The sequence below is a fragment of the Oncorhynchus nerka genome, linkage group LG3, assembly GCF_034236695.1.
Source record: "Oncorhynchus nerka isolate Pitt River linkage group LG3, Oner_Uvic_2.0, whole genome shotgun sequence".
NCBI classification, from domain to species: domain Eukaryota; kingdom Metazoa; phylum Chordata; class Actinopteri; order Salmoniformes; family Salmonidae; genus Oncorhynchus; species Oncorhynchus nerka.
Window position 1 is genome coordinate 628,905 of NC_088398.1, and position 25,627 is coordinate 654,531.

A 25,627-nucleotide genomic window follows, 5' to 3' on the forward strand; every position below is an offset into this window, starting at 1 on the left:
CCTCTTTCACCCCAGCTGCCAAACTAACCCTGATTCAGATGATGATCCTACCCATGCTAGATTACAGAGACATAATTTATAGATCGGCAGGTAAGGGTGTTCTCGGGCGGATAGATGTTCTGTACCATTCGGCCATCAGATTTGTCACCAGTGCTCCTTATATGACACATCACTGCTCTCTATACTCCTCTGTAAACTGGTCATCTCGGTATACCCATCGCAAGACCCACTGGTTGATGCTTATTTATAAAACCCTCTTAGGCCTCACTCCCCCCCTACCTGAGATATCTACTGCAACCCTCATACAACACCAGTTCTGCCAGTCACATTCTGTTAAAGGTCCCCAAAGCACACACATCCCTGGGTTGCTCCTCTTTTCAGTTTGCTCTAGCTAGCCACTGCAATGAGCTGCAACAAACACTCAAACGGGACAGTTTATTCTCAATCTCTTCATTCAAAGACTCAGTCATGGACACTCTTACTGAGAGTTGTGACTGCTTTGCGTGATGTATTGTTGTCTCTACCTTCTTGCCCTTTGTGCTGTTGTCTGTGCCCAATAATGTTTGTACCATGTTTTGTGTTGCTACCATGTAGTGTTGCTACCATGTTGTTGTTATGTTGTGTTGCTACCATACTGTGTTGTCATGTGTTGCTGCCTTGCTATGTTGTTGTCTTAGGTATTTGTCTTATATTTGTTGCTTTAACATTCTCTCTGTTAGTTTGTCTCCTAATTGTTACCATGGTGATTCCCATTGAAAAGGATTCCAATAAACTGCTGATATGATTTAAAAAATGACTGGTGTTCCTGTATTGTCTGTTTTCCCATTGTACAAAATAGGATGTTTAATTGCATGCTAGGAAGGGAGAGAGCTCAGTGCATGCAGCTGCACACTGGTAGAATGTACATGTATTAACGATACATCTATGATAAAACACAAAGACATTCCTGCTTTGAGCCGTCCTCAACGGTGTGTGTGTTTGATTCATAGACTACCCAATACTTATTTTCCACCATAATTAGCAAATAAATTCATAAAAAAATCCTACAATGTGATTTTCTGGATTTTGTTTCCTCATTTTGTCTGTCATAGTTGAAGTGTACCTTTGATGAAAATTACAGGCCTCTCTCATCTTTTTAAGTCGGAGAACTTGCACAATTGGTGGCTGACTAAATACTTTTTTGCCCCACTGTATATGTGTATGAACCGGTTTAGCTAACGTAGGCTAATGCGAGACATATTTGATATTGGCAGAAGGCTTAAATTCTTGTTAATCTAACTGCACTGTCCAATGAGAATAACAGATCTATAAGTCACATTTCTAGCAACGCCTCCTCCCTTTCATGTGGACGAAACGTTCTATGACTCTGTCATACAGTACATGCTTTTAGTTTTTGTTGTCCTAGGCTACCTGGCAAAATGCTTGCTCGCTAGCCTAACTTGCTCTCATGGGAAATAATGAGCCAGCTGGTTAACATTAGCCTTCTACATCTGGCTACGTATTGAACTTCCATCCTCTCAGGCAAGAGACACTATACATTTTATGGTTGGATCAGAATCGCTGTCATAATCATTGGCCAGTATGGAGAATTAAGTAAAACCACAAGCCCAAATCCCTATCTTCATCCATGGCTAATTTAGGACAATTTTAGCTAGCTAGTCACTGGAGGACAACAACACAACAAGATTCAAATTGTTTCTGGATATGACATGATGTGATGTGATTGGACTGCAGCCAAATCCAAACTGGCTTCCTTGACACTTTTTTGGGTGTGCCAGGACCATTCACAGTTGAGCTCACTAGGTTTAGTTCAACACTGATTGGCTATTATTTTATAAGTGTTTATCAAGGGAGACCAAATGCTTGCTAGCTTCCCTTGCATTCGATATTACACATACAGAGAGGCGCTGTTTTGCACAATCAGTTGCTTTCCACAGTGTGAGGATACATTCAACCTCTTGCGAAATGAAGGACAATTATTTATTTTGTTATTGGCCAATATTGGGGGGGAAGACTGGCTTCCATCCATGAATACATAGCACTGCTGACTAATGGTGGGAAAATACCTCCCTCTTTTCCCTCCAATCACAGAACAACCATACATGTATTTATGCTCTCTCACAGCTCTCACACACTCATTCTCTGTTTCATACCACTCCATAAGGACATAACGGTTTGAAAAGAAGGGATTCCAGCTGTCGTTTGTCAAGTCGTTTCCTGAACTTGGCGTGGCTTTGGAACAACTTTGCTAAACACAGGGAAAGAGAGTGGGGGGTGAAAGAGGGCAAAACAGAGGGAGTTGAAACAGTCCAGTGAAAGAGGACAAGGATAACTCCAGTATCAGTACTCAAAATGGGTTGGTCTTGGGCTCTAGCGTGCTGGTGTGCATTAGTGCTGGTGTGCTCGTCTGAAGGTTTGTAGCTTACAAGGTTTTTGCATGTAGTCATCAGTTCTTTCTGTCCTTGTTTTATGTCCTGGTATGTGTTTATGGCTCCCCTTCTGTTTGTGCATGGTCTGTTAGAAGTGCACAGAAGAGGCCATTTTTATGCCCTATCAAGATCATGAAGAAAAACATTATTTGTTGGACGTGATACATTCCATTCCACCAGTTTAGTGTAGAACAACTTTGTCCAAGTCTACTAACAGTATAACTATTATTCTAGGTGTAACAAACATCTAGACTAGAGAATTCACACCATGTTAATTAAAGGTGCAATATGCAGAAGTTGCTCCGTAATTTCCTGCTTGATACAATTCAAATAGTTAGCCTCATTTCAGTTTGTGACAAAACAAGCAATGTATAGTGTTGAGAATCATTGTACCATCTAAACCGCTATGAAATACATTTTCAATAGGCAAAAATATTTGTATTTTTAGCTGTTTGAAGCTGGTATACAAAACCAGAGGCAAAAATGTAACTTAAGAAATGGGAATCATATAAATAGTACACTTATAACAGATCTTCCACTTCTTAGACTTGCTGTCAATGAGAATAACAGATCTATAAGTCACATTTCTATGTGAATTGGGTCACCCAAAAAGTTACATATTAGCTTTAAGTATTCTGATTTCATGATTTCCACAAATCTAAGTGGAAAACAACAGTACTGACATCACATGGTCAGAGTGCTATGGCTTATTTATTAACTAGTACGTGTGGGCGTGTGTGTTTACATTCTCTCATCCCTTCCACAGATAACAGATCCCTTCCTGACATGTTACAGAGACAGGCCTCCTTTGACAGAGAGGATTTCCTGCAAAGTTAGTGTGACATGTAGTGTGTGTGTGTGTGTGTGTGTGTGTGTGTGTGTGTGTGTGTGTGTGTGTGTGTGTGTGTGTGTGTGTGTGTGTGTGTGTGTGTGTGTGTGTGTGTGTGTTTCAATGCCCTCACAGTGCTGTGTGTATATTTGTCTTCCAGGGGTGATCACCGAGTACCCGGACACAGACTTTACACCTGGAGTTCGGCCAATGGCTGTGCCTCGCTCGGTTGGGCAGTCCTACCCCAGTGTCCTCTTCCCCCCCGGCCGGCCCTCCCATAAAAACCTCCAGGCCATCTGTCTCCATAGCAGCCATCGTCCGCGGTACCCTTCCTACTCCCTCCCCCGCAACGGCGGAGGCCACTTTAGTCGTCGAGCTGCAGCAGTCAACCGGGTAGAGTCCTGGTACAGCGCATGTTGCCATGGGAACGGGACACAGCAGGTCCAGGAAGTGACGCTGTGCTGCGTTACACAGGCGGTGAGTGTTTCTGCGGCAACATTGGATTCTGTCCTTTCGTGTTGTGTTGCGTTCAGTTCTGTTTAGGTCCATTCACTCCTAGTGTACCAACAGAACCACCTTCTAGGTGCACAGATGCAGTAGTGATGAGGACAGAGGATGCCCAGGGAAGATGAGACTCAGTAGAAGGAAAGCCCATACAGACACAACAGATTAGCCTTGAGTCTATCTCTATAGCTGTGTAGCTGTGTAGAGGGGAAGGCATTCATGAGTCAGGCCCACTAAAGTTGTATCTTCACTATTTTAGGACTTCTTTTATCTCTATTTTTCATGTGTGAATTGATGTTTGTATATGTCACTTACAGTGGGAACAGACCCTGTCCACATTCTGTACTGAGGAGTCCGGATTGAAGATACTCCAACACCCCTGCTGCCAGAAGGAGGGCGAGGCCAGACTGAGCTGTTTCCATAGGGAAAACCCAGACCCCACCTACCTGCCGACCACCCCCATACCTGAACCTGGCTTCACCTTTAACCCCAACACTTGTCACAAGTAAGGGAGGGAGAGAGGTTTACTTTAGTTTTAGGGCAGGGCTGTTATGGTGACGGTATTACCGCCACACTGGTGGCGTGAGCGCAGTCAAATTCATGAGCGCAGTCAAATTCCACGTGACTGTTTAACGGTAACTAGGCTTCTCCAAAACTGCGCTCTGATGGTGCTGATGATCATTAGTAGAGTACCAAACTTGCTAACAGTCAGTTGCTAATGTGCTGGTACTCAGCACCGTACTGTCTCTCTAATCACTCTGACATCAATAGAAATGTAAATCGAAAATCGAATCAAACACTTCATGAGTGCCCATGAGCTCATGTTGCGCAACAGTTCTATAGGCTAATCAATTGTGGGAATTTTTTGGGCCTCTTTTAAAAAGAGGATCCCATCAGCTTTCTATAGGCTAAGCCAACTATATTTATTTATCAACGTTCCTAATATTAAGCACATTGCTTCGCTTTTACAACAGGAGTATAGCCTACTTGGCTGCATGAATATTAACCATAGGAAATGCGCCCTCTATTTGCTATTTAAGTGTATTTACATCAAATCAAACTATATTTGTCACATGCGCAGAATACAACAAGTGTAGACTTTACTTTGAAATGCTTACTTACAAGCCCTTAACCAACAGTGCAGTTCAAAAATATTTACCATATAGACTAAAATAAAAAGTAATAATAAAAGGTAACACAATAAGAATAACAATAATGAGGTTATGTACCAGGGCACCGTACTAAGTCAGTGTGTGGGGGTACAGGTTAGTTGAGGTAATTTGTGCATGTACAGTTGAAGTCGGAAGTTTACATACACTTAGGTTGGAGTCATTAAAACTAATTTCAACCACTCCACAAATGTATTGTTAACAAACTATAGTTTGGGCAAGTCGGTTAGGACATCTACTTTTGTGCATGACACAAGTAATTTTTCCAACAATTGTTTACAGACAGATTATTTCACTGTATCACAATTCCAGTTGGTCAGAAGTTTACATACACTAAGTTGACTGTGCCTTTAAACAGCTTGGAAAATTCCAGAAAATGATGTCATGGCTTTAGAAGCTTCTGATAGGCTAATTGACATCATTTATGTCAATTGGAGGTGTACCTGTGGATGTATTTCAAGGCCTACCTTCAAACTCAGTGCCTCTTTGCTTGACATCATGGGAAAATCCAAAGAAATCAGCCAAGAACTCAGAAAAAAAATGGAGACCTCCACAAGTCTGGTTCATCCTTGAGAGCAATTTCCAAACACTTGAAGGTACCATGTTCATCTGTACAAACAATAGTACGCAAGTATAAACACCATGGGACCACGCAGCCATCATACTGCTCAGGAAGGAGACGCGATCTGTCTCCTAGAGATTTTGGTGCACGTATTTTGGTGCAAAAAGTGCAAATCAAATCAAATGGATTTATATAGCCCTTCGTACATCAGCTGATATCTCAAAGTGCTGTACAGAAATCCAGCCTAAAACCCCAAACAGCAAGCAATGCAGGTGTTGAAGCACGTTGGCTAGGAAAACTCCCGAGAAAGGCCAAAACCTAGGAAGAAACCTAGAGAGGAACCAGGCTATGAGGGGTGGCCAGTCCTCTTCTGGCTGTGCCGGGTGGAGATTATAACAGAACATGGCCAAGATGTTCAAATGTTCATAAATGACCAGCATGGTCAAATAATAGGTCTGGGACAGGTAGCACGTCCGGTGAACAGGTCAGGATTCTATAGCTGCAGGCAGAACAGTTGAAAATGGAGCAGCAGCACGGCCAGGTGGACTGGGGACAGCAAGGAGTCATCATGCCAGGTAGTCCTGAGGCATGGTCCTAGGGCTCAGGTCCTCCGAGAGAGGGAAAGAAAGAGAGAAAGAGAGAATTAGAGAGAGTATACTTAAATTCACACAGGACACCGGATAAGACTGAGAAGTACTCCAGATATAACAAACTGACCCTAGCCCCGACACTTACTACTGCAGCATAAATACTGGAGGCTGAGACAGGAGGGGTCAGGAGACACTGTGGCCCCATCCAATGATACCCCGGACAGGGCCAAACAGGAAGTATATAACCCCACCCACTTTGCCAAAGCACAGCCCCCACACCACTAGAGGGATACATTCAACCACCAACTTACCATCCTGAGACAAGGCCGAGTATAGCCCACAAAGATCTCCGCCACGGCACAACCCAAGGGGGGCAACCCAGACAGGAAGATCACATCAGTGACTCAACCCACTCAAGTGACGCACCCCTGCTATGGACGGCATGAAAGAGCACCAGTAAGCCAGTGACTCAGCCCCTGTAATAGGGTTAGAGGCAGAGAATCTCAGTGGATAGAGGGAAACCGGCCAGGCAGAGACAGCAAGGGCGGTTCATTGCTCCAGAGCCTTTCCGTTCACCTTCACACTCCTGGGCCAGACTACACTCAATCACAGTACCCACTGAAGAGATGAGTCTTCAGTAAAGACTTAAAGGTTGAGACAGAGTTTGCATCTCTCACATGGGTAGGCAGACCATTCCATAAAAATGGAGCTCTATAGGAGAAAGCCCTGCCTCCAGCTGTTTGCTTAGAAATTCTAGGGACAATTAGGAGGCCTGCGTCTTGTGACCGTAACGTACGTGTAGGTATGTACGGCAGGACCAAATCAGAGATATAGGTAGGAGCAAGCCCATGTAATGCTTTGTAGGTTAGCAGTAAAACCTTGAAATCAGCCCTTGCCTTGACAGGATGCCAGTGTAGGGAGGCTAGCACTGGAGTAATATGATCCAATTCTAGCAGCCGTATTTAGCACTAACTGAAGTTTATTTAGTGCTTTATCCGGGTAGCTGGAAAGTAGAGCATTGCAGTAGTCTAACCTAGAAGTAACAAAAGCATGGATACATTTTTCTGCATCATTTTTGGACAGAAAGTTTCAGATTTTTGCAATGTTACGTAGATGGAAAAAAGCTGTCCTTGAAACAGTCTTGATATGTTCGTCAAAAGAGAGATCAGGGTCCAGAGTAACGCCGAGGTCCTTCACAGTTTTATTTGAGACGACTGTACAACCATTAAGATTAATTGTCAGATTCAAGAGAAGATCTCTTTGTTTCTTGGGACCTAGAACAAGCATATCTGTTTTGTCCAAGTAGAAATTTTGCAGCCATCCACTTCCTTATGTCTGAAACACAGGCTTCTAGCGAGGGCAATTTTGGGACTTCACCATGTTTCATTGAAATGTGAAGCTGTAAGTCATCCGCATAGCAGTGAAAGTTAACATTATGTTTTCGAATGACATCCCCAAGAGGTAAAATATATAGTGAAAACAATAGTGGTCCTAAAACAGAACCTTGAGGAACACCGACATTTACAGTTGATTTGTCAGAGGACAAACCATTCACAGAGACAAACTGATATCTTTCCGACAGATAAGATCTAAACCAGGCCAGAACTTGTCCATGTAGACCAATTTGGGTTTCCCCAATCTCTCCAAAAGAATGTGGTGATCGATGGTATCAAAAGCAGCACTACGGTCTAGGAGAACGAGGACAGATGCAGAGCTTTGGTCTGATGCCATTACCCTGTTACTCCTACCCCTACTTTTTCAAACATTCTGTTAAAAATCGCGCAACATTTCAGCGCCCTGCTACTCATGCCAGGAATATAGTATATGCATATGATTAGTATGTGTGGATAGAAAACACTCAGACGTTTATAAAACTGGTTAAATCACGGCTGTGACTATAACAGAACGTGCATTTTCATCGAAAAGTGCAGGAAAATCTTATCACTGAAAATGGAAAAATATATCCCTGCGCGACTTGAACCCATTGATAAAGGTGAACCACATTTAATGGGGCTGAGGTTGCAATACCTACAGCTTCCACACGATGTCTAGAGTCTTGTCATTTGCCTACTCTTTGTTTCTTGGTCAAACAGATGCAAGGCAGCCCAGTTCTTCAGGTCTCGGACCGGATATTTTGGTTGAGATTTACCCGGACAGTATTTTCAGACGGACAGCTATAGAATATACTTCGTCTTGTGATTAATTTGATCGCTTATTAACGTTTACTAATACCTAAAGTTGCATTACAAAAGTATTTCGAAGTGTTTTGTGAAAGTTTATCGTCGACTTTTTTAATTTAAAAAAATGACGTTACGTTATAAGACGCTATTTTTTTCCGTTTATCACACAGTCTTCATAGATCGATATCTAGGCTATATATGGACCGATTTAATCGAAAAAAAGACCCAATAGTGATTATGGGACATCTAGGAGTGCCAACAAAGAAGATGGTCAAAGGTAATGAATGTTTTATATTTTATTGTGCGGTTTGTGTAGCGCCGACTATGCTAATTATTTTGTTTACGTCCATTGCGGGTCTTTTGGGGTGTTACATGCTATCAGATAATAGCTTCTCATGATTTCGCCGAAAAAGCATTTTAAAAATCTGACTTGTTGCCTGGATTCACAACGAGTGTAGCTTTAATTCAATACCCTGCATGTGTATTTTAATGAACGTTTGAGTTTTAACTAGTACTATTAGCATTTAGCGTAGCGTATTTGCATTTCCAGATCTCTAGATGGGACGCCAGCGTGCCAGGTAGGAGCAAGAGGTTACAAGGTAATTTACCACCTTCACAAGTGCAGTCTCAGTGCTAAAACCAGACTGAAGCATTTCGTATACATTGTTTGTCTTCAGGAAGGCAGTGAGTTGCTGCGCAACAGCCTTTTCTAAACATTTTGAGAGGAATGGAAGATTCGATGTAAGCCGATTATTATTTTTATTTTTTCTGGGTCAAGGTTTGGCTTTTTCAAGAGAAGCTTTATTACTGCCACTTTTAGTGAGTTTGGTACACATCCGGTGGATAGAGAGCCGTTTATTATGTCAATCCCAGATCAACAGCAAAGGACCATAGGACATATTCCAGTCTGTGCTAGCAAAACAGTCCTGAGTGAGTCACTGGTACTTCCTGCTTTAGTTTTTGCTTGTAAGCAGGACTCAGGAGGATAGAATTATGGTCAGATTTGCCAAATGGAGGGTGGAAGAGAGCTTTGTATGCATCTCTGTGTGTGAAGCAAAGGTGGTCTAGGACTTTTTTTTCTCTGGTTGCACGTGTCATGTTAAAAATTTGGTAAAACTGATTTAAGTTTGCCTGCATTAAAGTCCCCGGCCACAAGGAGCACCGCTTCTGGGTGAGCATTTTCTTCTTTGCTTATGGCCTTATAGAGTTGGTTGAGAGCGGTCTTAGTGCCAGCTTCGTTCTGTGGTGTTAAGTAGACAGTTACGTATAATATAGATGAGAACTCTCTTGGTAGATAGTGTGGTCTACAGCTTATCATAAGGTACTCTACCTCAGGAGAGCAATACCTCGAGACTCCTTTAATATTAGACATCGCGCACCAGCTGTTATTAGACACACACCCTCACCCCTCGTCTTACCAGAGGTAACGTCTCTGTTCTGCCGGTGCATGGAAAATCCCGCTAGCTCTATATTGTCCATATTGTCATTCAGCCACGTCTCGTGAAACATAAGATGTTACAGCTTTTAATGTCCCCTTGGTAGGATAATCTTAATTGTAGGTTATCCATTATATTTTCCAATGATTGCACGTTAGCAAGAAGAACAGATGGCAGTGTGAGTTTACTCGCCGCCTACTGATTCTCAGAAAGATGCCCGATCTGCAGCACCTTTTCCTGCGTCTTTTCTTCACACAATAGCCGGGATCTGGTCCTGTTCCAATGAAAGCAAGATATCCTTTCGTCGGACTCATTAAAGGAAAAGTTTATTCCAGTCCGTGGTGAGTAATCGCTGTTCTGTCCAGAAGTTATTTTTGGTCATAAGAGATGGTAGCAGCAACATCATGTACACAATGAGTAAAAAAAACAAGTTACTCAAACTGCAAAAAAACGAACAAAAAAGCACAATTGGTCGGGAGAAAGTAAAACATCAGCCATGTTCTTCGGCACCATCTTCATAGAGTATGTATTACATTTATTCTTCCCCCTGCCCCTATTCTGATAGCTGCATGATAATAATCCAAACTAATTTCATACATATAATATTTAGTACTAGTGATGCACCGATATTACATTTTTGGCCGATACCGATATTCAATATTTTCCTTGCCCAAAAAAAAAAACCGATACCGATATTACATTTTTGGCAGATAGCGATATTCAATATTTTCCTTGCCCAAAAAAACCTCAGTGCAAGACTGTCTCTACAGTCCATAGTTCGAATCCAGGCTGTATCATATCCGGCCGTGATTGGGAGTCCCATAGGGCGGCGCACAATTGGCCCTGCGTTGTCCAGGCCGTCATTGTAAATAAGAATTCTTTCTTAACTGACTTGCCTAGTTAAATAAAGGTTACACACACCCCACACTGACCAAAATGTTATTTTGTTGGCATTTATGTCTGTCCCCACTACCAGTAAAACATAATCAAAACCTATTTCTTTCACTTATTTGCTGTGCTGTTTCGTTGTTAATATGTTCAGTCGTTTCAATCTCAACCAGGATTTCTATGGAACGCCGTTTGGGTCTTTGCGTGTCAAAAAGATACACGTCTAATGACTCTATTTGACGTGTCAAATAACACAACATAATCTGTTTCGGTAGCTATAGATACCTAGCTAACTATATAGATACCTAGGTAACTATATAGATACCTAGCTAACTATATAGATACCTAGCTAACTATATAGATACCTAGCTAACTATATAGCTAGGTGGCATCTAAAATAACCCTAATTTATAAGACATTTCTTATTTGATTAATGTTAATGTTCAATTGCAATAGGCGAACAACATGTGTCAACCTAGCTAATACTTACAAGGATTCCTAAATCATTGCTAAGAATAATGAAAATGACAGCAGTTTTTACTGGTCATTGTGTTCAGGCTGGTTGAATTGGTGCTAGCTATGTACCAAGCTAAAGCTAGCTACCCCAGAAGTTGCGGTCGAACAAATTATGCTTTATTACCAATGCAGTATTGTAAACACATCGTTCGTGACCAGTGTTTGCTTGTTTGCAGACTTTTTTGTACAGCTTTGACAATGCTACTATATATTTTTTTGACACGCAAAGACTCAAGCGGCGTTCCATAGTATGTATGTCGTCAAGATAATAGCAGTGATGAGATTACTGTGTAACTCTGGTAGGGCAACGTCAGAAAAATAGCGCACTTGGTAGTGTTAACTGGTGCTCGACCAGTTGGCAAAAGCCAACATTACCAACGACAGAGAACGGTTGATTGTCAAGGGCAATGAATCCCATTATCTTGGCTTTAATGGATTTCACCTTTGAGTTGTCTTGCTGACATTTTTACTTGTTGACTGCTCGATCCACACAGCATACATTGTGGGCTAGTTTAGGAATGCTGTGTTGCACAAATAGTGCAAACTTTTACGTGGCGTCATTATGTCATGTACCTTCGTTATATAGGTGTGCACGCCTGCTTTGACATCGGTTTTGCACGTTTGGCGTTAAACTAGACATCGGCTGATACCGATGTTGGCATTTTTAGCTAATATCATCCGATTCCGATATGTTCACAATATATCGAGCATCCCTATTTAGTATATGTAAAGGCAAGATTGAACTAGTCTAATGGGTGACAATATTATAATATGTTAATCGTGCCCAGTATGTGCATAAGGCAAGAAACAGCGCATGCTTTTTTTTGTGCAACTTTTTCAAATCATAGTCGCGCATGTCATGTAGCCTAGCCCATAGGCCTATATGTTCTGACAAGGTTTGTATCATAACTAACCTGGCCAAATAACTCCAAACGCAGCCTGCAGGCCTAGAACCCTGGGACACGTTAAGAGACCACATAGCCTACAGACCTAGAACCCCTGGGACGCGGTAAGTGACCACATAGCCTACAGGCCTAGAACCCTGGGACACGGTAAGAGACCACATAGCCTACAGACCTAGAACCCCTGGGACATGGTAAGAGACCACATAGCCTACAGACCTAGAACCCCTGGGACACGGTTAGAGACCACATAGCCTACAGACCTAGAACCCTGGGACACGGTAAGAGACCACATAGCCTACATACTTAGAACCCTGGGACACAAGAGAGCACATAGCCTACAGAGCCTAGTGAAACATGTGTTCTTATAAACTCAGTCAGTGCGCAGTTGCGTGTGAAAACAGAGTTTTGACTGGTCATTATATAAAAGAGGATCCCATCTTTCTTGTGCTGATATATTTATGTCTCAATTCTTAAAATTAAGCACATTAATCTGCTTTACAACCGGTGTAGCCTAACTGGCATACATAGGCAGTGTGTGAGTTTCATATTTCAGGAAGATATTTTTCACTATAAAAATGCACCTTTATAATAAAGCATAATGCTGTTTCTTATGTAAAATAGCCTACTATTGGAAATGTGATGAGTAGATTGATGGTCATAATTTAGGCTAATAACGCATGGCTGAGCGTATATAGCATGGAATTTCCCAAAAAGCTTCCCACATTTTCAAACAGTCCGTTTTATATTTTCCAACGGGGCTATACATTTGGTTGAGTTGTTTGTTCTCGCCTTAGTAGCCTCGTTTCACTGCCAAAAATAAAATTAAACCATCTATTGTTCAGCGAAATAACACAATGTCAAATACAGGTAGCCTAGTCAAATAATTAACATCCAATCACATTAACCGTTACTCTCTTGCGGGAATTCCACCAATGGTCCGTATATAGCCAAACGTAGCTTCTGCTCATTCCGTTTGCTCAAAAATGGTTCAAAAGAAGTAAGGCCCGCGACCATAGAGACACATACCAACAGTACTACACCTGCACCTGTCGATGATGTAACGGTCGTCGTATGAAGGAGGTGTGGACCACAGCACAGCGTGGTAAGTGTTCATGTTATTTTTATTTAAACTGAACACAAAACAAAATAACAAAGAGAATGAACGAAAACGAAACAGTCCTGTCAGGTGCAGAAACACAAGACAGAAAACAACTACCCACAACCCATAGTGGGAAAACAGGCTGCCTAAGTATGGTTCTCAATCAGAGACAACGATTTACAGCTGCCTCTGATTGGGAGCCATACCAGGCAAAACACATAGAAATCTAACACACAGAACAAAACATAGAATGCCCACCCCAACTCACGCCCTCACCAAACTAAAATAGAGACATAAAAAAGGAACTAAGGTCAGGACGTGACAGACGACACAAGTTGTTCAGCTTCCACGAGCACATCCAATGCTAGCATCAGTAATTCTACATTTGTTGTTAGCCCAGCTAGCATGGACACTGACAGTTGTGAATCTGATGCAGCCGAAGAGCTACTGCCCCTTACCCAGGAAAGCACCGAACAACAGACAGGGATATTGGACCATCGTAGAGGTGCAAATACGACTACATTGATTTGGGGTTCACGTACACTACCATTAAAAAGTTTTGGTCACTTAGAATTATCCTGGGTTTTGAAAGAAAAGCTCATTGTTTTGTCAATTAAAATAACATAAACATTTTCAGAAATACAGTGCAGACATTGTTAATGTTGTAAATAACTATTGTCGCTGGAAATGGCTGGTCTTTCATGGAATGTCTACATAGGCATACAGAGGCCCATTATCAGCAACCATCACTCCTATGTTCCAATGGCACGTTGTGTTAGCTAATCCAAATGTATAATTAAAAAAGGCTAATTGATCATTAGAAAACCCTTTTGAAATTATGTTAGCACAGCTGAAAACTGTTGTCCTGATTAAAGAAGCAATAAAACTGGCATTCTTTAGACTAGTTGAGTATCTGGAGCATCAGCATTTGTGGGTTCGATTACAGGCTCAAAATGACCAGAAACAAAACTTTCTTCTGAAACTCATCAGTATATTCTTGTTCTGATAAATGAAGGCTAATAACAATGTCTACACTGTATTTCTGATACATTTTATGTTATTTTAATGGACAGAAATGTGCTTTCTTTCAAAAACAAGGACATTTAAGTGACCCCAAACTTTTGAACAGTAGTGTATACTGGGAGTAGTGCCTTACCTCAGCCACAGTGTGTTATATGTGCAAAAGTACTATCTTACAACTCAATGAAACTGTAACGGCATTCCTCCTCCTCAGAAGAGGAGGAGAAGCGAGAAGGATCGGAGGACCAATGCGCAGCGTGGAAGTGTCCATAACGTTTATTTTAAGATATAAACTGAACACTATGAAATATAAAACAATAAACGTGAACATGAACGAAAACTGAAACAGTACCGTGAGGCAACAAACACTCACACGGAAACAAACACCCACAAACCAAAAGTGAAACCCAGGATACCTAAGTATGATTCTCAATCAGAGACAACTAACGACACCTGCCTCTGATTGAGAACCATACTAGGCTGAACTCAAAACCCTAACATAGAAAAACACACATAGACTTCCCACCCCAACTCACGCCCTGACCATACTAAATAAAGACAAAACAAAGGAAATAAAGGTCAGAACGTGACAGTACCCCCCCAAAGGTGCGGACTCCGGCCGCAAAACCTGAACCTATAGGGGAGGGTCTGGGTGGGCATCTGTCCGCGGTGGCGGCTCTGGCGCGGGACGTGGACCCCACTTCACCACAGTTTTTTTCCGCCTCCTGAACTGCCCCAGTGGCCTCTTATGAGCGGCGACCCTCGCCGCCGACCTCCGACTGGGGACCCTAGCCATGGGTCCCGAATGGACGGGAGACTCCGGCAGGGCCGGACAGGCGGGAGACTCCGGCAGCTCTGGAGTGAAGGGCGATTCTGGCATCGCCTGCCTGACTGACAGATCTGGCGGCTCCTGGCTGGCTGGCGACTCTGGCGGCTCCTGGCTGGCTGACGGCTCTGGCGGCTCCTGCCTGACTGACAGCTCTTGTGGCTCCTGGCTGGCTGACGGCTCTGGTGGCTCAGGACAGACGGGAGACTGGCGGCTCAGGACAGACGGGAGACTCTGGCAGCTCAGGACAGACGGGAGACTCTGGCGGCTCAGGACAGACGGGAGACTCTGGCGGCTCAGGACAGACGGGAGACTTTGACAGCGCTGGGCAGGAGGAAGGCTCTGGCAGTGCTGGACAGGCGGGAGCACCTGTAGGGAGAAGACAGAGAGACAGCGTGGTGCGGGGGGCTGCCACCGGAGGGCTGGTGAGTGGAGGTGGCACTGGGTAGACCGGACCGTGCAGGCGCACTGGAGCTCTTGAGCACCGAGCCTTCCCAACCTTACCTGGTTGAATGCTTCCCGTAGCCAGGCCAGTGCGGCGAGGTGGAATAGCCCGCACTGGACTGTGCTGGCGAACCGGGGACACCATGCGTAAGGCTGGTGCCATGTATTAGCACATTCCATGCCATTCTACTACACTTTATATATGACTGGAGACATTATCAAAATCTTTTTTGAATAGGACAAATTAAAGGGTAGTCTATTCTGCTGACAGTGACAAAAATATCAATTAAAAACGACATTGTCCATGTAATAGGCCTACGAGAAGGGAATATCAAAATGTCATCAATATACACCACCACACTCTCCACCGTACTAGCACCAACGGAAACCCCTAAACACCTACCTGAGCACTCTCGCGACCACCCCGTGAGAGCCCTCTGCGGCCAAGAAACTGTGGGGTTATGACAAGCTAACCAGAGTAGGCCCAGCACCATGGGAAATGCAGGAGAGTCAATAAGGAAGATACTAATTCTCTCCTTGTGACCCCCCTGCGTCACCATGCCCAAAGGAGTGGTGACCTCCTTAATCAACCCTGACCCTAATGGTCGATTATCTAAGGCGTGAACGGGAAAGGCACAGCCACGGAAACAATGGGGATCCCTAAACTATAGGCTAACGCTCTATCAATAAAATTCCCAACCGCGCCTCAATCGACGAGTGCCTTATGCTGGGAATGTCCCTGGCAGTTCGCAGCCTTTCTATCCTATTCCTGGGGAAGGGAGAGACGAATCCCACTGGGACCAGGAGGGAGAGGGGCGCTCAGAGGAGACCCCTGGAAGGGGTGGTTGTGCTGGTGGAGGTGCTGGAAGAACTCCCTGTCTCTCCCAGTGTTCCATAGTTTGGACACTGAACAAGGAGAGGGACCAACGAACAAGGAGAGGGACCGTAAGTCGGAGGAGGAAATTATTGTCCAAAAACAAACTTTAAAGTATTACTGAAAAATTGTGAATATGCGCTATGTGCACTCACCAAGGATATTGCTGTTGCTCTGGCTGGTGCCAATAATTCTGTTGTATAATTCTATTCTGTTGTTTGTTTAATTGAGAATTTTGATAACTAAAAGACAGATTAGTCCTTTCATTGTCTTCTCTTTACAGCGATAACCATTTTCTGTCCAAAATGTTTTCCCGCAATTGTATTTTGAAATATTGCGATATGCCTGGCTTGGCCTCTACTTTCACAGATAGTCGCAACTCAACAATAATCTGCCCAAATTGCACGTTGCCTTTCCTTCCAACTGTAGGCAAGTCTATTTAAAACAATCCACAAAAATAAATATCCTCTGTGGCCAAATCATGCTTTAGTAGCCTATTTTGAGTGATTTAATGTATTTCTGTATAGACAGGAGTAGGCTAATTAGGCTATATAATTTTGGCAATTTAATTCAATTTACTTTCGCAAAAGCTTATCCTAGCCTTCAGGATGCGCTGCCTATGCTTGCATTTTAAAAACATACAGTAAGTGCACATAACCTCCATTCGCTATTCACTAATGAAGTGCAGGCTACGGATTACATGCATTTGTTTTGTGGAGCATTCTAATCAAAAGTAATTTCACACATATTGGTAGGCTACATGTACACACCAGATTAAATTGAGAATAGTCTGATGGGTGAGAATATGATCAAGTGCTTGTCAAATTGTGAATGAGAGACTGATGAAGTGTGTGCAGCCTGTGGAAGAAACAGAGCAGAGCACATAACTTTCATGTATTTTCTTATTCAAATCATCATTAGTCACATCATGCAGCCTTAGAATGTATCAAAACATATAGCCAGTCAAAGGTTTGGACACCTACTCATTCCAGGGTCTTAATTTTTTATTTGACTATTTTCTACATTGTAGAATAATAGTGAGAAAAAAAAATCTCAACTATGAAATAACACATATGGAATCATGTAGTAAACAACAAAGTGTTAAATAAATCAAAATATATTTTATATTTGAGATTCTTCAAAGTAGCCACCCTTTGCATTGATGACAGCTTTGCACACTCTTGGCATTCTCTCAACTAGCTTCATTAGGAACGCTTTAAAACAGTCTTGAAGGAGTTCCCACATATGCTGAGCACTTATTTGGCTGCTTTTCCTTCACTCTGCGGTCCAAATCATCTCAAACCATCTCAGTTGGGTTGAGGTCGGCTGATTGTGGAGGCCAGGTCATCTAATGCAGCACTCCATCAATTTCCTTCTTGGTCAAACAGCCCTTACACAGCCTGGAGGTGTGTTTTGGGTCATTGTCCTGTACGCCATCCAGGTGGGATGGCGGATCGCCACAGAATGCTGTGGTAGCCATGCTGGTTAAGTGTGCCTTGAATTCTAAAAACATCACTGACAGTGTCACCAGCAAAGCACCCCCACACCGTCACACCACATTCTCCATGCGTCACGGTAGGAACCACAAATGCAGAGATTATCCGTTCACCTACTCTGTGTCTCACAACGACACGGCGGTTGGAACCAAAATCTCAAATTTGGACTCATCAGACCAAAGGACAGATTTTCACCGGTCTAATGTCCATGTCTTGTGTTCCTTGGCCCATCAAGTCTCTTCTTCTTATTGGTGTCCTTTAGTAGTGGTTTATTTGCAGCAATTCGACCATGAATACCTGATTCAGGAGTCTCCACTGAACAGTTGATGTTCAGATGTGTCTGTTACTAGAACTCTGTGAAGCATTTATTTGGGCTGCAATTTCTGAGGCTGGTAACTCTAATGAACATATCATCTACAGCAGAGGTAACTCTGGGTCTTCCTTTCCTGTGGCGGTCCTCATGAGAGCCAGTTTCATCATAGCGCTTGATGGCTTTTGCGACTGCACTTGAAGAAACTTTTAAAGTTCTTGAAATGTTCCAGATTGATTGGCCTTCATGTCTTAAAGTAATGATGGACTGTTGTTTCTCTTTGCTTATATGAGCTGTTCTTGTCATAATATGGACTTGGCCTTTTACCAAATATGGCTATCTTCTGTATACCACCCCTACCTTGTCACAACACAACTGATTGGCTCAAACGCATCAAGGCACACCTGTTAATTTAAATGCATTCCAGATGACAACCTCATGAAGCTGGCTGAGAGAATGCTAAGAATGTGCAAAGCTGTAATCAAGGCATAGGGTGGCTACTTTGAAGAATATCAAATATATTTTGATTTGCTTAACACTTTTTTGGTTACTGCATGATTCCATATGTGGTATTTCATAGTTTTGCTGTCTTCACTATTATTCTATAATGTAGAAAATAGTAAAAAAAAAAAACTAAAGAAAAACCCTGAATGAGTAGGTGTGTCCAAACCTTTGACTGGTACTGTATATCACAACTAAAGATGCATTAACAACAAAACATTAAGCATACAGGAGGACCTGTTTCTTTGTTAACCGCTCAACACAGAATAGCAGCATGTGTTCACTCCCTCAAATCATTTGGAGAAAATATCCTTTCTATTTTATTCAGGACAACTCAGATTATGCTATTCTGTTCTTCTGAAATAGACTACATTTTCATCATATCATGTTTTTTTAAACCTGTCTAAAATAAATAATGGATTTATTGTGATGGTGTAGGCTATATTAAATGGATTTATTAGACATCTTAAAATGTAGATGTTCCAAAGGTCTGCATCAGTGGCTTGTAAACTGTGTGTGTAAGCCAGGAGATGCTAAACGTGTTGATGTTAATTAACGTCAATTACCATGAGACTGGCAGTCATTTGCATGACAATCACAGGCTGACAAAATGTCATGACCGCTACAGCCCTGGAAACTAATGACTACATGTATTGTGTCCTTTCCTCCCAGGTCCCAGTCTGGTCCATGTGCTGTCAGAGGGGAGAAGCACAAGAAGAGCCCCCAAGCTACTCCCAGAGACTCTGACATCAGCTTCCCCCCTGGACGCCCCACTTTCGACAACATCGGATTGGTCTGCTGCCTACACAACAGCCGACCCCTCTCCACCACCAAGTGCCTGCCACGTACAGGCTTTGGCTGGCTGGCCCGCCAATCAAAGGCCATGAACCGCCTGGAGAGAGGGTTCACACACTGCTGTAAGGGACTGGAGAATGTGCTACCCTGTGCTGAGGGAAAGGTAAGGAGTGTGTGTGTGTGCTGAGGGAAAGGTAAGGAGTGTGTGTGTGTGTGTGTGTGTGTGTGTGTGTGTGTGTGTGTGTGTGTGTGTGTGTGTGTGTGTGTGTGTGTACAGTTCAAGTGTTGATCAATTCAAGTGCTTACAGAACATCTCTCCACATCTCTCTTAGTGGCGTGAGGTGCTTGACAGGTTCTGTGAGGAAGAGCAGAAGGAGAGGCCTCACAACTCCTCCTGTTGTGATGTGGGAGAAGGTGAGGACAGGTATACCTGTTTCTCCTCCTCGCCCCTCATCCAGACTATGAACAAAAGCTTGACTCTGCCTCTGACGCACCACAGACCCACAACCTCGGACACATCTGTGAAACATACAAGATCATCAAGAAGTAAGGGTTTGTTTAGGTTTATTGTGTGTGTGTGTGTGTGTGTGTGTTTAATTTAACCTTTTTCCTCCTCAGTCACATTTTTATGCTGCCCAGCCCGATTGTTTATCTTTCTGGGTGACAGAACCAGACCTTTCAGAAAGGGTACATTTCACTGTAGTAGATGGTGACTGTAGCTGTTTCCATCCGACTGGCGACAGATTTTAAATTTGCGCATTTACCCACAAGTGGTGTGTTTCCACCAAACTGACTTGTATAGTGCTTTTTGTAGTGCACACAAAATGTATTTTTTCTTCATTTTTCTGAATAAAAATCTAAAGATCTGTAACGGTTTTCTTGAGTTGATGGAGAGGCGGACGAATACGCAGCGTGGTTACTATTCATGGTTCTTTAATAAAGCAACTAAACATGAACAAACTAACAAAACAAGAAACGTGAAAAACCAAAACAGCCCTATCTGGTGCAAACACAGAGACAGGAACAATCACCCACAAAACCCAACACCAAACAGGCTACCTAAATATGGTTCCCAATCAGAGACAATGACTAACACCTGCCTCTGATTGAGAACCATATCAGGCCAAACACAGAAACAGACAAACTAGACACACAACATAGAATGCCCACTCAGATCACACCCTGACCAAACAAAACATAGAAACATACAAAGCAAACTATGGTCAGGGTGTGACAAGATCAGTGTGTTTCCATCATATTTCCAACTTTCCTGATAGATTTGTCACAGAAACGGTTGTTATAAATAGTAAATGTGCCAACTCTGGTCTTGGCACATTCGCTCGAGCCAACAACTAGCAGATACAGTGTGGGTAAGCTAGTCTACATGATGAGATTTATTATGGATAACAGCGACCAATATTTACATTTTTCAAATGGCAGTCAAGCATCAATCATAATGTCACCAGAATAAAACCTTCAATATTTACTGGAAAGGAGCATCACTGTGCATCTTCACCACCCTGTGAAGTTCATCATAACTTATTTCATCTGTAGCCTAATAAACTGCATCGTTTCCTGAGTCGTAGTGGAAGGACCACACACCATATTATCGAGTGACTGCAAGTTTACGTGGATATGATGGTTATTATATCAATAGTTGCGCATAAAGGAATTTCCATCGCCATTTCTCACATAACTCATTTTACAGACGAAAAGATCCCACCATGTCAAACGAACAAATTATCTGTCAGTATTTATACAATTTTACAAAAATTCCTGTTTCCATTACAGTTGTTGTGGTTTTATTTGATACGGTATGTCCTTACTTGCAATAAAACTGTGGATGGAAATGTGGTTAATGACATTAAAATTCCAGATTTGGATTTTATCAAAAAACATTACCAAAGGTTTAAAAACAATAGTATACAATAACTTTCACAAGTATCTTATTACAGCAGCTAGTTTAATCCAGGGACATGTGTACATATCTGTCTAACAAAGCCCTTTGACTGATTTGGTTTGATTATCGAGTAAAACAAAGATGTAGTATACTGAGATGATCTTGCAATCTGCTCTCTCAGCTTCCCTGTGGCTCTCCCTGTCCAGAACTTAGTGGACCAATGCTGCTCCCTGCCAGCAGACCAGAGAACTGCATGTGTTCAGATACAGGTGAGTTTGACACTTAATAATGCAGGTTCACTCAGACAACCCCATATCTCATATTAACCAGGTTGTCCCATTGGGATAAAATGAACATGATTGGCCTTCAGGTGTCCACAGGATCTTAGACTGAGAGTTAAGTTAGTTAGAAACAATCATTTTTATATTGTAACTCTTTGCATGTTGCAGGCTTTTTGATATTGTTGTTTTCATAACTTCTCTCTTTGACTGTGAACCCAGCTAGTGATGCTGTCGCAGACACGCTGTCTTGAGGGGAAGCCTTCCTCTTCCTCTGTCTTGCAGAAGTCCTGCCCTTCCTCCTCCTTCTCCCAGGACTCCCTATTTGCCTCTCCAGACTGCTCATGAATGCCATCACCAAGGCAACCAAGTCCCCACACCTCAGAAAGAGGAAATTCCTCCTCACCTGATTTTGGTTTTACTCTGATGGCAGTGGGCCAATCCGAATTAGCGGTCAGGGCATTTCTGCAGTAGTCACTAGATAACCATGCCAGAAAGGAAACAATTGGCTAATACAGAAGAACTGTTGAGCAATTGCATGATTTAGTCAAACAGGGGTTAGGGTGTGGGTAAGAGTAAGCAGAATTTATAGTTAGAAAGTGCCATTTATTCCATATTTTCTAGCATGGCCAGATGACAACCAATTAATGTGATTTGTTTCGTAAAGCAGATATGTTTCAGATTTGTTAGTTGTATTTTTCATATAGCTCCAGAACTGCTAGTCCAGTTGTCCTGTTCTATTTCTAACATTTGAAATAAATCTTTATAGAATATGTCTTAATCATTTTGGAGTGAAGCACTGCCAGTTATTGTAATTTGTCATTATCTGACACATGAACAACATTGAAATGATTATTTGAATAAACTGACATGTTGATGGAAGTGGACTTTATGTTATAGTGACTGTGTGACTGACATGTTGATGGAAGTGGACTTTATGTTATAGTGACTGTGTGACTGACATGTATCCACTAAGTTAGTGTAGTAGAACTTGCATTAATAGAGACAGACAGGGTCCTCACTAGCTGTCACAGCCACAGAGTTTAGCCCAAAGCCTGGCAGATGGCGATATTGAGTGGTTTCATCTCACCGTCCAAAGGCATTGTATGAAGCCGGTTATATACACTTGTATCCCTGGTGGACCGGTTCTTACATGAAACATTCTCCATTCAGGCTGCAAAGGCATCGATTTCCTCCGTAATTTGATTTAATGGCGAGAAGGCAGAAAAAAACGGGGAAACTGCTTTCTTTATGAAACACTATTTTCTACCACCATGCCAAAGTGGCTAAGAATGTTAGTCCCAGATGTTGCATATTGCGTTCAGCCAATCAGGTTGCAGAAGTCTGTATACCTTACCCCAGTGACGCTGGGTCAGGACAGGAGAGTCTTCTCCACCTTTCTAAGCCTGTTATCGTACAGGCTCTTATCAGCTTGACTATGGTGTTTGTTACAGTTGATCTTTCCTTGGTACTGTAGTAGCTAGCCAGTTTGGGCCAGGTCATGAGAATAGACTGGTCTGTTTTGGTCCAACAATAACAAGCCTGATTGCTTTATGGGGATCTATGTCTGAATACAGGACTGCGAACTAAGCCAATGAACACACACATACAAATGATACAGGGTGTTCTCACTATATACAGTACCAGTCAAAAGTTTGGACACACCTACTCATTCAAGGGGTTTTCTTTATTTTGACTCTTTCTACATTGTAGAATAATAGTGAAGACATCAAAACTATGAAATAAGACACTATGAAATAATGTAGTAACCAACAAAGTGTTAAACAAATATATTTTATATTTGAGATTCTTCAAAGTAGCCACCCTTTGCCTTGATGACAGCTTTGCACACTCTTGGCATTCTCTCAACCAGCTTCATGAGGAATGCTTTTACAACAGTCTTGAAGGAGTTCCACATATGCTGAGCACTCGTTGACTACAAATCATCCCAAACCATCTCAAATGGGTTGAGGTCGGCTGATTGTGGAGGCTAGGTCATCTGATGCAGCACTGATGCAGCACTCTCCTTCTAGCCCTTACACAGCCTGGAGGTGTGTTTTGGTTCATTGTCCTGTTGAAAAACAAATGATAGTCCCACTAAGAACAAACCAGATGTGATGGCGTATCACTGCAGAATGCTGTGGTAGCCATATTGGTTAACTGTGCCTTGAATTCTAAATAAATCACAGACAGTGTCACCAGCAAAGCACCATCACACCTCATCCTCCATGCTTCACGGTGGGAACTACACATGCGGAGATGATCTGTTCACCTACTCTGCGTCTCACAAAGACACGCCAGTTGGAACCAAAAATCTAAAATGTGGACTCATCAGACCTAAGGACAGATTTCCACTGGTCTAATGTCTTTTGCTATTTTTTCTTGGCCCAAGCAACTCTCTTCTTCTTATTGGTGTCCTTTAGTTGTGGTTTCTTTGCAGTAATTCGACCATAAAGGCCTGATTCACGCAGTCTCCTCTGAACAGTTGATAGGCAAGATGACGCCTGACAGATAGGGCAGTTCTGCTTCTAGTTCCCAAGCAACTTTGCAGTATTTTGCTTTTTGTGTGTTATTTCTTATATTATTAGCCCAGGTGTCACGTCTAATCAAGGTGGGTGGAATCAGGCGCAGAGAGCAGATAGCGATATAAAGTTTTATTCTCCGGTGAACAAGACAAACACGGTCAACCCAAATACACACAGGGTGAAATTATCCAACACAGGATAACAGACTAACCGGAGAACAAGAAACACAAAAACACCGATAGACGAAAATGAATGACAACATAAACAATCCCGCACAAAACAAGGGTGGGACAACCTACATTATATACAGACACTAATTAACTAAACAACACACAGGTGCAACCAATCAGACAAAACCAACAGATACACGAAAAGGGATCGGTAGTGGCTAGTAGGACGGTGACGACAACCGCCGAGCACCGCCCGAACGGGCAGGAGAGCCAACCTCGGCGGAAGTCGTGACAGTGCCCCCCTCGAGGACGACCCGGAGGACGAGGTGCTGGGCGATCCGGGTGGAGGCGGAAATCTATCAGGAGAGAAGGGTCCAAAATGTCCCTCACCGGAACCCAGCATCTCTCCTCCGGGCCTTACCCCTCCCAGTCCACGAGGTACTGTAGGCCCCCACCCGGCGTCTCGAATCCAGAATGCCTCGAACTGTATACGCCGGGGCCCTCGATGTCCAGAGGGGGCGGAGGGACCTCAGACACCTCACCTTCTTGCAGGGGACCAGCCACCACCGGCCTGAGGAGAGACACATGAAACGAGGGGTTAATACGGTAATACCTAGGAAGTTGTAACCTATAACACACCTCGTTTATTCTCCTCAGGACTTTGAACGGCCCAACACACTGCGGCCCCAGCTTCCGACAGGGCAGGCGGAGAGACAGGTTTCAGGTCGAGAGCCAGACCCTGTCCCCCGGTGCAAACATGGGGGTCTCACTGCGGTGTTGGTCAGCGCTCCTCTTCTGCCGTTCTCCCGCTAACCGTAATGAGTCCTGAACGGCTTTCCAGGTGTCCTTGGAGCGCTGTACCCATTCCTCCACCGCAGGAGCCTCGGTCTGACTCTGATGCCATGGAGCCAGGACCGGCTGGTAACCTAACACACACTCAAAAGGAGACAAGTTAGTAGAGGAGTGGCGTAAGGAGTTCTGGGCTAGTTCGGCCCATGGAACATACCTAGCCCACTCACCAGGCCGGTCCCGGCAATAGGACCGCAGAAACCTGCCCACATCCTGGTTAACGCGCTCCACCTGCCCATTACTCTAGGGGGGAAAACCTGAGGTTAAGCTAACCGAGACCCCCAGTCTCTCCATAAACGCCCTCCACACTCTGGACGTGAATTGGGGACCCCGATCAGAGACGATGTCCTCAGGCACCCCATAGTGCCGGAAGACATGGGTAAACAAAGCCTCAGCAGTCTGCAGGGCCGTAGGAAGACCGGACAACGGAATGAGACGACAGGACTTAGAAAACCGATCCACAACGACCAGGATCGTAGTACTTCCTTGGGACGGGGGAAAGTCGGTAAGAAAATCCACCGATAAATGTGTC

At 43.2% G+C, this 25,627-nt stretch overlaps 1 pseudogene; it reads left to right on the top strand.

Annotated features, from left to right (window-relative positions):
• The first annotated feature begins 2,127 nt into the window (after window positions 1-2,127).
• Window positions 2,128-22,433, top strand: LOC115146891 (extracellular matrix protein 1-like; annotated as a pseudogene).
• Window positions 22,434-25,627: the final 3,194 nt, after the last annotated feature.